Below are 13,018 nucleotides of genomic sequence, written 5' to 3' on the forward strand. Positions count from 1 at the left end.
ATCCAGACACTCCTTCTAATTACTGTAATTGGCTGTCTAGGTCCATACAGAATGGACTTTCAGATTAGAGAATGGCAGAACTTGATTGGCCTGTACAGAACCCTCTCAACTCAACTGAATGCCTGTGGGATGAATTGGACACCTACTGCAAGCCAACCCACCTTCTACAGATGCCCTAACATCAGTGCCCAGCCACTTAGGGCCCTGACTCAGGTGGAAGTACCACTGAGCCTGGGATCAACAGGGCCCCAGTAAAGCCTTCTACCCTAGAGTCTGCATATAGCTCTAGTGAAGTCGGGGACAGGGACCCCGTGAATGAGGAGTAGTAAGTATTAGGATAATACCTATAAGAGCACTTTCTAAGAAAGTGAGATAGGGAGATTAGATAAAAAAGAGCAGTTATGGCTCCAACAAGGAAAGATTAGCTGGAAGTACTCTTCCCAACAGGCACTGTTGCCTTTAGGGCAGGACACAGCAGGTATCAGGTCAGTTCTCATCCCAGATCCATAGCTGGCTGTGAAGGAACCTTGACCGCTATGGTACACATCCTGAGGACACAGATACTTGCTGGGCTACTCTCCACAGGGTGCCGTGCTGGTTGGGGGTCTGTACCTTGCCCACCCTCGGCTGAGGTGGGATAAACTGGTGGACACCATATCTTTCTACCTTCTGTGCAATTATCTTATTACTCCTCTGAGTGAATATTGCTATAACCCTGTAGATCATTTGTCTTGGACAATAAACAAGTTAAGTTCTGGTTTACCACAAAGAACCTTCTGGCACCCATTTTTTTGTTTGCTTTGCACACAGCCTAAGTGAGTTGTAGTTGCACTACACCACAAGGATATTTCCACATAGCGAAAGCCCATCTGGTGTGTAGAGTCCTATGTACCCCATGCTCTAAAGCCTATCTAGCTGGTGTTGCTTGTTTTTACAGCCAAATAGGGGTTACACAGGTTTTCCAAAAAATGTTGTGATTTATTTCAATGAGGCGTGCTTTACATTCTGCCCCCCAAGTAAAATAGCCTTTACATGTCTTTTAATATTGATTTTGGAATAGGGTGTAGGACCTGCAGGTGTCCATATCCTTTTGACAATATAGTTTATTTATGATCTGGACATTGTTGAATGGTCTTTGTAGCCATTCGATAGGCTGGGGGCCCTAAAATATTTTGAAGGGCTATATCTGCCCAAAGTGGTATCCAGTTGGACAATACCAATTTAATTAACTACTAATACTACACTAGTAGAAACTTACTACTAACACTACACTAGTAGAAATGAGGTTATGCAGCAGCGCCCGTGCAAATATACATTACATACATTACAGTAAAACAGAAGGAGTGGCTGTTTGTAAAAAACATATATTATTAGTAAAAATACACATTTGTCAGTATTTAGCAAATGCGTCTCTTCAAAAACATGAACATAATATAAAATACATACCTGCAGAAATGGAGCTTATTACTACATACATGCAGAAGACCAATATTAACCTAAAAAAACATAATATTAATTATACACAGGGACAGTTCCACAAAAGTACTTTTATAAACTGTAACATTTCCACATTTCTAAATAAAAACACAAAGAGAGCATTTTATATCACCCAGATATTCACAAAAGAGGGCAAGTAAAGTGATATTCCCTTGAGGGTGGATACCAATGTTTTAGCCCACATGAATATCATTTTTAACCCTAGCCCCAGGGCTGTAGAGTAAAAATAATAACATCAAAGACAAAATACTAATTTTTACTTTACTGTGCATTCCATGTATAATACCCCAAGAACCAAGGCAGGATAAATGTAGTACCAGTGTCACCTTTCAGGATAAAATCAATCAATTTTATATAAAATTCCCCAAAACACATGACAAGGTAAATACAGTCACAATTTCATACACAGTGCAGGATATATACAGTGTCAGTGCCATATATAATGCCCCGGAATACATGGTAGAATAAATAAAGTGCCAGTTCCATGTATAATACCCGCAGAATGCATGGCAAGATAAATATAGTAGGAATTTCATGTATTATAAACCAAGAGCATCTGGCAGGATAAATGCAGTGGCAACTTCATGTGTAATACTTTCTCTCTGTTTGCCATAGAAAAGGAGGAGACTTAACCTTTCCAACCTTTATTAAAATCTACCCTCTGAGATTTCTCTGGGCTTTCCTAAGCAGAGCAACATCAGAAGAGTGTCCTTTATCTAAAACTTTCAATCAGGCTGGTTGGCAGAACTGACCAGCAGGTGGTGCTGTTGTTCCATTATATTGGCAGTGTAAAAAATTAAAGTGAACAGTTTTTAGAACTGCAAATGTGTTTAAAAGAGCTTAAAAGAGCTCTAAGCAATTATACATTAGTTTGTTTTGAGGGTTTAGATTTTATGTAATACATAAAATAAGGCAAATACTTACCACTGCATCATTCATCCACCTTAGATTGTTTTATTAGTAGCAGCAAATATCCTTACTTTACATACAGATACTTATATATGTTGGCTCAGCATTTTGCATTTTGGTCAATGCATTTTGGAAAGTAAACCTGCAAAAACAAAAATTATGTACATGAGGTTGAAAAACGACCCCTTCCCATGAAATCCAAACTTTTTGTCTAAGGGAAACCTACCTGCTGTCAGACAATCCAGAGGAAAGTGGAAAACATCATCTGAAGCCTCTCCAGTTTTCCTCAGAGGGTAAAAAAATGCTTCCTAACTCCAAGTCGGCAATTGGACCAATCCTTGAATCATCTAGGTGCTAAGAGTTAATTTCAGCAATCCTGTATTTTATCACTTGGCTTCCAGCCCTTTCTTGTACCTGGTGCATATGTATTTATGAGGACAAGGAGGAGATCATGAGGAAGTTCTGAGAAATAAGAATATTCACCTTGTGAAGAAGCAGCCAACCAAATTGGCATTTAGCTTTACCCAATACAGTGCAGGGCCAAAGATTGCAGTAGCCCAAGGCAAGCCCCAGCCCCAAACCCCACCTGTCTCCTCTGCTATGAAACCAACCAATGGGGACAGGGGTGTGCACAACCGATTCCTGAGGACCTAGAGATGGGCCAAATGTAGGGAATGCAGGCACTGTTGTGCCATAGACAGGTGCCGGTTTGGCTACCTCTAGTTCCAGCCCTGAACTGACATAGTTCTCTAAACCTCGACACAGAGGACACCAGACAAGCAGATCTTTTCCCAGTTCCACCATGCAGGATGTGGCCAACACTGGGCTGATCAAAGTGCTTGACTGTATGTTACCATTTAGGTTGCCCATGTAGGAGAGAATTGCAAGCATGACCGGCGCCGTCCTCACTCAATTACTTTTTTCAGCCATTCCAACTGATATAACACCAAGAGCCCAAACTGATATTGGTTGTGACAGTCTGGAATCAATATGGAGAGGCAGTCTGTCTTCATTAATTAGTGACATAATTAATCATTTATCATTCAACTTACAATGATAAGTCTGCATACACAGAAGTAAAACATCTGGGACACTGGTGTCAAACAAAAAGATCGAGAAGCCTAAAGAGATGGTCATTGACTTCAGAAAGAACTCTGCTGTTCACTTTCAGCTGTACATCGATGGCTCCACAGTTGAGAAGTTCCTAGGAGTATACATGGTGGGCGACATCTCCTGAACACTAAACACCACCTCCATCACCAAGATGGCTCAACAACATCTACACTTTCTATGAAAGCTAAAAGAAGGCCAATCTTCCTCAAATCATTCTATCAAGGTACCAGTGAGAGTGTTCCCTGTAGCTACATCATGGTCTGGTTTGGAAATTGCACTGCTGCTGAATAAAAGTCCTTACAGTGAATGGTGAAGAACATCCATCTCCCAATTCCTACCAGAAACACCTTATCAATGTGCAAACAGCATAGCAGAGGATATTTTTCATTGGTGTATGGTTTGTATTGACAATAAAGAAACCTTGAATCTTGAAATCCAGACACAAAAGAGCATTATTTTGTTTGGCTTTGTGCAGTTGGTCTTATGGCAAAGAAATTACTCTACAAGTACATCATAATCTCCAGTAAGGATTCACATAATCTTGGTAGGGACACAAGCAAAGTGCACCCAATACTTTTGCTCTATATCCTTTACAATAATCTACAGTGATTATCTTTTGTCATTGGAGTGTTGGAATTACATAAAAGTGCCAGAGAAGGCATGGGCGAGCTTCCCAGTGACTTATAGGTGCATTCCTTATGGTGGAAAGCCTCCTGCAGACTGTAATAAATAGGACAACCACCAATTCCAAGTAAATTAAAGTTATCTGTGTAACTGTAAATGAAAGCAGTATTTCTTTACCCCATTCTGCTCTCTGGTTCTGACTCTTCAGTGTCAGTGCTCGTCCATGTCTGTTTATCAGCCACTTGGTTTAAGAGTAAGAACAAGCAGCCAGTAGCAATTACATTTACAAAGAATAAGAATGCTACACCTAAACCAAACCATGAAAGTGCACCCCAGTAAGCAGACCAGTTGGAGTAATAAAACACATACCTTGCTTGCCAGCTGTTTGTCACATCAAGACATAGGATTTTGCTGAAAAAAGAAGCAAAGACATAGTTTGTACCTTCCATGTAACTGGGAAAGAACCGATGCCCTCTGACGTTTTATTGTTTCTTCACTTGAACAACATATGATTTGTGTTTCAAAAATTACACCCATATTTGTTAAAATTGTTATTTTACCTTTCCCCTAAGGGGATGGTAACTCCCTATTGCTTTGTCCTTTCAGGTCACTAAATGCTCCACTTTGGTAATCCAATCTAGTTATCCCTCAGAAGGAAGCCAGGCTTTTCAGCCCTGAGAGGTAACTAGATCATGATAATGCTTTGTATTCAGCCTCTTGGCAAACCTTTAGGCAAGCGAGGTGAATGCTTAACATTTCCAAAATGTATCACTTTGGCATTCTTTTGTGATCATTTACATTCAAGAGAACCATGGAAATCCCAAGTGCAATTACATGACTTTTATCGGCTTTGGATTTCATTAAGTCATTAAAAGATGATTAATAAGAGATCCTCTTCTTTGGTTAACATTAGATATTAGACTGTAGGGGTAATTTATGAATGAACCTGCAAGTGGATGCAACGGTGAGTGCATATAGATGCAATTTATTAAGTTACTGGTGTCTAAGCTTTTCCACGTGATTGCCAATGTGTCCATCCTGCCTCCTCTATGAATGGCGAGGACTTCGCCTGTTGACACTGGAGATTGCTGGAGCTAACACCAATCTGGACCTGGCGGTAGCTCCAAGGTTCCCGCAGCAGGTTGTGTTACTAGGAGCAGCAGATTTGTGCCCAGAGAATAGGATGTACATGCAAGAAGTGGCACATTGCCCACTATGAAACTACAAGAAAAAACTTGGGTGCAATTGCAACTCTGAGAGTGGCTGTAATTATAGAAACAGCAAGTTGTGTCAGAACTTTCACTTGCTAAGCAGCGTCAATCCCATGACCTCTAATTAATTAATTACGACATACAACTTGTACAACCAAAGAGGGAACACTTTGAACTACGGCCAAACACTCTACCCACTAACAACAACGGCCTGTTTCCCTCTCCTCCTGTGAATCTATAACACTCATATATTGGTATGACATGTAGTTTCTCTTTTCCCCTAGACTAGTAGATTTATGGCCAATTTAATATAATGGTGAGAAGGGGGCACCCGGATTTGAACCAGGGACCTCTTGATCTGCAGTCAAATGCTCTACCACTGAGCTATACCCGCAATTATGCGTGAGGTGTGACTTTATCACACAGGTGAGGTATAAACAAACATAAGGAAGGTGACTGTACAGTTTGGTTTTTCCGTTCCAACCAGATCCTCCTCCTTTCATTTTATCATTTTATAGCTTAGTTGCCCTTTTTCTGCCTTCCCTCTATTTCACCATTGACCCTTTTGACTATCTTCTATATGGGGCCTTACCAGAGCTTTATCAAGTGGAAGAATCACTGTCCTATGCAGCCTATGATTAAGTGCCCAGATAGGCACGAAACGCGCAAGGCTTAAGCATTTATGTGTATTCTTCAATAAATACCTGTGATTTTACTTGTGATTTCCGGAGTGCCTGCCTATCTCATCTTTGTGCTTCCTATATGGCTCCCTTATGCTGAGGGTCTGGGGCATGAGCACCCGGACCATACCAAATACATGGGTAAGCTTTTCTTCTACTTCTCAAGGCTTAGATCTATATATATTTTTGGATTTATAAGCACTGTCCTACCTTGTGAAGTTTTGTGAAGATATATTGGCTGGTGTGTGTGTGTTAATCCTGGCATTTTATTCTACTTCCTGTGGTTCAGTGTGGGTTTTGGTAATTCAGAAGTATTACCCCCTACACATAGACAACACACTGCATTGAGGCTTAATGGTCATTTGTCTTTTAATTACCACTAACTTTAGCTATAAGGTTAATGCAGAGAATCACCTGAAATGTAGCAGCTCCCATAGATGTGTAAAGGGGACATTAAAAGCTGTATAATGAATTCTTTTTTTATGAACAGATACTATACTTACCAATTATAATGCTATTTAAAAATCCCATATGTCAATCATCTATTGCTTGCCCCGCCTCTATTCCTTAGGCATAAAGGCAGGGCAGACAATTCATTTCAATTTTCATTTAGTACTTTTCAAGATATCACTGCAGTCTTCACGTTCTCCCTCCCTCTTTACCATCTAATTGTAAATCAGGTCCCCTATTCCGGCACATAAACACGATTTTGGGGCGATACAAATCTTGCCTTAATAACAGTGCCCACAAAATGGCACCTGCCTACTTGCTGTGAATTCCAAGACTGCGGGAATCAAGATATAAATAATTAAAATAGTGTAAATGAAGTTTATTTTACTTAACAGACTATGAAAAAATAGCTTACACTGCTCCACACTAATTTAGGGTGGTTTCAGGTATTTCTCTGTCAGCTAGAATAAACTGTGCAAAACTGCCACATGTGCCATTAGCCAGCTTGTACAATAAAGGATGTATAGATATATGCACAGAGCACACCTTGACCTCTGTGATAAATAACTCCAGATCCTAAATACATTATACAGTGAGGGGCAGAAGTAGTGGCACCCAAAATACATTAAATACAGTGAGAGACAGAGGGCAGTGGCACCACAAATGCATTAAAAACTGTGAGAAGCAATCAGAACTTCAGCCCCAAATACCCTGTTTTGCTATTATGTAACTTGGGTCGTATTGACAGTACATTGAGCAGAAAAAACAATAGGTTATCTGAAAGCAGTTCTATTGTGTAGTGCTGGTTCCTTCTGAAAGCTCAGACTCAGGCACAATGCGCTGAGATGGCGCCTACACACCAATATTACAGCTACAAATACATTTGTTGGTTCAAGAATGAAAGTTTAAATGGTAGGGTGAATTATTTGCTATGTAAACAGTGTAATTTATAAAAAAAAGAAAAGTATATCATAAAAATCATGACAGAATCCCTGTAATGCAGTTTATTATGCTTGAGGGGCACCAAATTACATTCTTGTACAGGGCCACCAAAGGCTAACTGGGTTTCCGAATGGGACTCTGATTAACTATATAATACTTATAACCAGAAAAGCATTATAATAAACATATCACTGCTATTTATCCACCATACTGAATGTAGGTTAAATCCCAAATGATTTTATACAGGCCTGGTCTTGAATCTCAGTCTGGACCTCATTTTATATAATGGTGAGAAGAATGGAGTCAAGTAACTTTATAGCTGTATGCTGTTTCCCAGTGTGAATAACATAAGTCAAACCAGTTCTTTTTATAAATACAAAAATGCACTCAAAATATAAATAACAATAACTAAACCTACTTCCTTGGGACCAATGCCCCCCCTTATTCCTTTTCAACTTGTGTGCTCATTTTTTAAAACTGTGTCAGAACTAATACAAAATGTTGGGTTTTCGCACGAGCGCACAGCTTAAAGGCAACAAAAAAATAATTAATTAGTTACAGGGTATTGCCCTGTATTTGCTAGTTCAAGCTGCTTCTACAGGATATAGTATGATATGGCGTTTGCTTTTTACCCCAAAGGCTAGCAGTTACATCACCAATTTAATATGGGGGGGAAAAGGGGGCACCCGGATTTGAACCAGGGACCTCTTGATCTGCAGTCAAATGCTCTACCCCTGAGCTATACCCCCATCCACATACAGGTAGTGGCTTTTCCAGGCAGCTGTGCTCTTAACAAACATTAGGATGGTGACTGTACAGCTTTGTTTATCTATTTCAAACAGGTCCTACGCCTTCCTGTTTGTTAAAGGAACAGTAAAACCAAAAAATGAAAGTGTATCAAAATAATATATTACGTACTATTGCCCTGCACTGGTAAAAGTTGTGTGTTTGTTTCAGAAAGACTACTATAGTTTATATAAAAAAAGCTGCTGTGTAGCCCCGGGGGCAGCCATTCAAGCTGGAAAAAAGGAGAAAAGGCACAGGTTACATAGCAGATAACAGAGAAGTTGCATAGATTCCCATTGTATTCTACACAGTTTATCTGTCATCTGCTTATGTAACCTGTGCCTTTTCTCCTTTTTTCCAATTTAGGAATTTTTATTTGTGGTTAACATTACAGGCTGTTTTAAAGGCAGAGCCCACACTTTATTTCAGTGTAATAGCAGGCAGGGGGCACACAGATTAAAACTAGGGACCTCTTGTGCACTCTGTTTCTCAGCTGCACTGCTCTGGAACCTTTAGCATTGTGATAATCTTCTTGCATCCCTGCAAGCTCCGGTTCTGTAATCAACTGTAATTGTGCTTTTAAATATATATTCTTGTTGGTGTTTTTTGCACTTTCTTTTTCTCTTACTTTTGTCAGTGCTTTGTTAATTTCTAGTTAGTTACAGTGGAGCCCTCCTGAGACTGCATAGCTGGGAAACCAATGTTGTGTATCAGTGCCAGTGTTATAGTGCCAGGGCCTGAATATCTGCCCTCAGTACCCACTGCCCTTCACTGTATATAATGTGCCTGTTGTGCCAGTACCCACTGCCCTTCACTGTATATAATGTGTCTGCTGTGCCAGTACCCACTGCCCTTCACTGTATATAATGTGCCTGTTGTGCCAGTACCCACTGCCCTTCACTGTATATAATGTGTCTGCTATGCTAGTACCCACTGCCCTTCACTGTATATAATGTGCTCATTGTGCCAGTACCCACTGCCCTTCACTGTATATAATGTGCTCATTGTGCCGTACCCACTGCCCTTCACTGAATATAATGTGCCTGTTGTGCCAGTACCCACTGCCATTCACTGTATATAATGTGCCTTTTGTGCCAGTACCCACTGCCCTTCACTATATATAATGTGCCTGTTGTGCCAGTACCCAATGCCCTTCATTGAATATAATGTGCCTGTTGTGCCAGTACCCACTGCCCTTCACTGTAAATAATGTGCTGGTTTTGTAAATATAAACGGCAGCTTTCTGAATATAATTTGCCGGGGTGCCACTACCTATAAAACTAAAACACATTCACATAGATCAGTGCTGTCCAACTGGCCCGCGACCCCCCTCTGTGTGGCCCCCCACCTGTCTGGCTGCTTTGATGGCTTACTCTTGTGTAAGCTTTAAATGGTATCAGTACTGTGATTAACTGGCCCCCTGCATGGTTCTCACCTCAGATTCAGGCTGTAATCCCTCTGTATTGTTTAAATATGTAATCCCCTGTGTTGTTCACACCTTTTAATCTCTGCATTGTTCACCCCCTGCAGTGTTCACACCTCAGGCTCAGGCTGCAATCACCCATATTGTTCCCCTGTTCACACCTCAGGAGCAGTAGAAACCCACAAATAATCCCTGCATACTACAAAAAGAACATATACTGAGGTGGTACTTCAATTAAAAAGTTTTTTAATATATAGTTATTGTGCAGACTGTAGGAGCAATGCCAGCATTGTGTCACTGTAGGCTGCCTGTGTGTGCCATACACACAGGCATCATAGGGCAAGCAGAATATGGCACACACAGGCAGGGTAGGGAAGGCAGAGTATGGCACACACAGGCAGGGTAGGGAAGGCAGAGTATGGCACACACAGGCAGGGTAGGGAAGGCAGAGTATGGCACACACAGGCAGGGTAGGGAAGGCAGAGTATGGCACACACAGGCCAAGTATGGCACAAACCAGCCAAGAATGGCAAACACAGTGAAAGTATGGCACATGCAGGCAGGGTAGGGAAGGAAGAGTATGGCACACACAGGCCAAGTATGGCACAAACCAGCCAAGTATGGCACACAGGCAGGGTAGGGAAGGCAGAGTATGGCACACACAGGCAGGGTAGGGAAGGCAGAGTATGGCACACACAGGAAGGGTAGGGAAGGCAGAGTATGGCACACACAGGCAGGGTAGGGAAGGCAGAGTATGGCACACACAGGCCAAGTATGGCACAAACCAGCCAAGAATGGCAAACACAGTGAAAGTATGGCACATGCAGGCAGGGTAGGGAAGGAAGAGTATGGCACACACAGGCCAAGTATGGCACAAACCAGCCAAGTATGGCACACAGGCAGGGTAGGGAAGGCAGAGTATGGCACACACAGGCAGGGTAGGGAAGGCAGAGTATGGCACACACAGGAAGGGTAGGGAAGGCAGAGTATGGCACACACAGGCCAAGTATGGCACAAACCAGCCAAGAATGGCAAACACAGTGAAAGTATGGCACATGCAGGCAGGGTAGGGAAGGAAGAGTATGGCACACACAGGCCAAGTATGGCACAAACCAGCCAAGTATGGCACACAGGCAGGGTAGGGAAGGCAGAGTATGGCACACACAGGCAGGGTAGGGCAGGCAGAGTATGGCAAGTTTTTGCTGTACTACAACCATTAATATGGGTATGGTCATGTGATAACATGGGTGTGGTTTCAAGTGGGTGCGGTTTCAAAAAGGGGAGTAGTCAAAACTGGCTTCCATTATCGGCCCTCCACCACGTAGGTCGGAAAAATTCCGGCCCTCGGTACCACAGAAGTTGGACAGCACTGACATAGATAGAGAATCACTCACAGAAGTGTATGTATGAATATTTTTACATTCTAAGCATTTTAGGGTGAAAAAATCACTCCAACTGTACTTTTGCACAGTATCCCTGGGAGTCAGTGGGAACCACAAGAGGTAGGTGGGAGGTTTATTTTTACACCAGCAGCGAATCCACTAAGTCTCACATTAGCTTTAGGTCAGTCTATGAATCGCCCATCTTTAGCCTCCCAAAACATAAAATTCACTCTCCTCCTATGGTCACAGGCCAGCAGATAAACACCACATCCCATAATAAGTTAATTGCCTTCTACTAAGGGCAGTTGCTTTTTTGCTTAAAAATGAAATTTGAGTGTTCTGCTGCCTGGTTTGACGTTATCTGAGGAGTCACATGTTACAGGAGGCACACCTGATTGGCACAGAGTAGCTCATAATCCTCAGCAAATCATTTTTTAATTAGATTTCTTACAGTAAGTCATACTGATTTGGGAAATGAATGGAAAATGTGATATGGGCTTGTTGTTTTTTCTCAGACACAAATACACTGATTTAATATAAAGCTGAGAAGGGGGCACCCGGATTTGAACCAGGGACCTCTTGATCTGCAGTCAAATGCTCTACCACTGAGCTATACCCCCTTTACATAATAATTCAATACAGGTGTGGTGTAAATTTACATTGGGAAGGTGCCTGTAAGGCTTTGTTTAACTTACAATATTTACTTATGGCTCAGTGTGGCTGAATGTTGGTTATTTTTCCAGTTATATTTATTTCTTCCCAATCATCGAGGGCATATCCACTCAAATATGGACTGGAGACCTATTAATCTGAAGTCAAAATATTTTACTACTACGTTATCTCCCCTGACCTAAAAAGGCCTGCTGGGTATAAAAACAGGGAAGCAATAATGAGAGTTGACAAGTCTGAATGCTGGAATAACCTGCAGGGCACCAAAATGTCATAACACATTTGAGCAAAGAAGCCTCCATGCAAGAGAGAGAATCTCAGAGGCAGAGTGTTTGACTGCTCTTTTCCTTATGTCACACCAAAAAAGTGTGTGTATCTTCAAGCACTGCAGAAGGGCTGCCATGTCCTCTCCTAGTAGTACAGAGTAAACAAATATTGTGTCATTCAGACTATGTGTGCCAATGCTCCTGGTGCTTTGCAATAAGAAGCAGAAGACCTTTGGTGCCTCCTCCTCACAAACCAGCCATCTGCTTTCCACAAGGCAAGGCTTCTCCTCTGAAATTTAGGTATGGAGCTAACATAACTTCAGTTATAAGGCTAATGTCACATGCTAGCAGAGAAACATATTAAAATGTACCACTGCCCACAGCCATTTAAATAAATTGCCTGCCACTACAAGTGCATTGTTAAGCTGGGTTGAAAAAAGACCAAAGTCTGCCAAGTTTTACCCCTCCAAATGAACCCCAATGCATATATATAAAAACGCACACTTATACAGAGCCATCTATACACTTACATATATGATCTATATATACTGATCCCCTCACTAAATTTGCTCAAGGAATCATCCAAACTAAAAGGCATCAATAAAATCTGCCAATTCTGCCCTCCCTCTATTTCCCCAATGTCCCTTTTGACTACTGGAGGCCAAACAGCGCTGTATCTTCCATATGGGGCCTTACCAGAGCTTTATCAAGTGGAAGAATTATCCTCTTCCTATGAATCTATACTTCTTTTAAAATCTGATACATTGCTGGCCCTTCTGCTGCTGACTGGCATGGCTTGCTACAGTATAAGAATTCTCAATGAACAAAATATTAAGATATTTTCATCTTTGCTTAACATTGCAGATTGCTTTTTTTAATAGCTATATGGGCATTTTTCCAGTTCACAGCAATGTTTCTCTTTCAGTGCAAAACAGTCTGCTATGGTTTAACGTATTTATGGTGTCATACTGCTTCTCATAGCAAAGGCCTGCATTGGGCCAGGCTGGGACACCACCAGGGGTAACAACTTTACAGTCAGTTGCAGGATAGTGTCAATTACAACAAC

The 13,018-nt window shown here is 41.5% G+C and overlaps 3 non-coding genes across 3 annotated transcripts; all 3 read right to left on the bottom strand.

Moving 5' to 3' along the window:
* Positions 1-5,676: 5,676 nt before the first annotated feature.
* trnac-gca lies at positions 5,677-5,748 on the bottom strand. The gene has a single exon. It is a non-coding gene; the product is annotated as a tRNA-Cys (tRNA).
* A 2,355-nt stretch (positions 5,749-8,103) lies between these two features.
* trnac-gca lies at positions 8,104-8,175 on the bottom strand. The gene has a single exon. It is a non-coding gene; the product is annotated as a tRNA-Cys (tRNA).
* A 3,390-nt stretch (positions 8,176-11,565) lies between these two features.
* trnac-gca lies at positions 11,566-11,637 on the bottom strand. The gene has a single exon. It is a non-coding gene; the product is annotated as a tRNA-Cys (tRNA).
* Between the last annotated feature and the right edge of the window lie 1,381 nt (positions 11,638-13,018).

The sequence above is a fragment of the Xenopus tropicalis genome, chromosome 5 (genome assembly GCF_000004195.4).
Source record: "Xenopus tropicalis strain Nigerian chromosome 5, UCB_Xtro_10.0, whole genome shotgun sequence".
NCBI lineage: Eukaryota > Metazoa > Chordata > Amphibia > Anura > Pipidae > Xenopus > Xenopus tropicalis.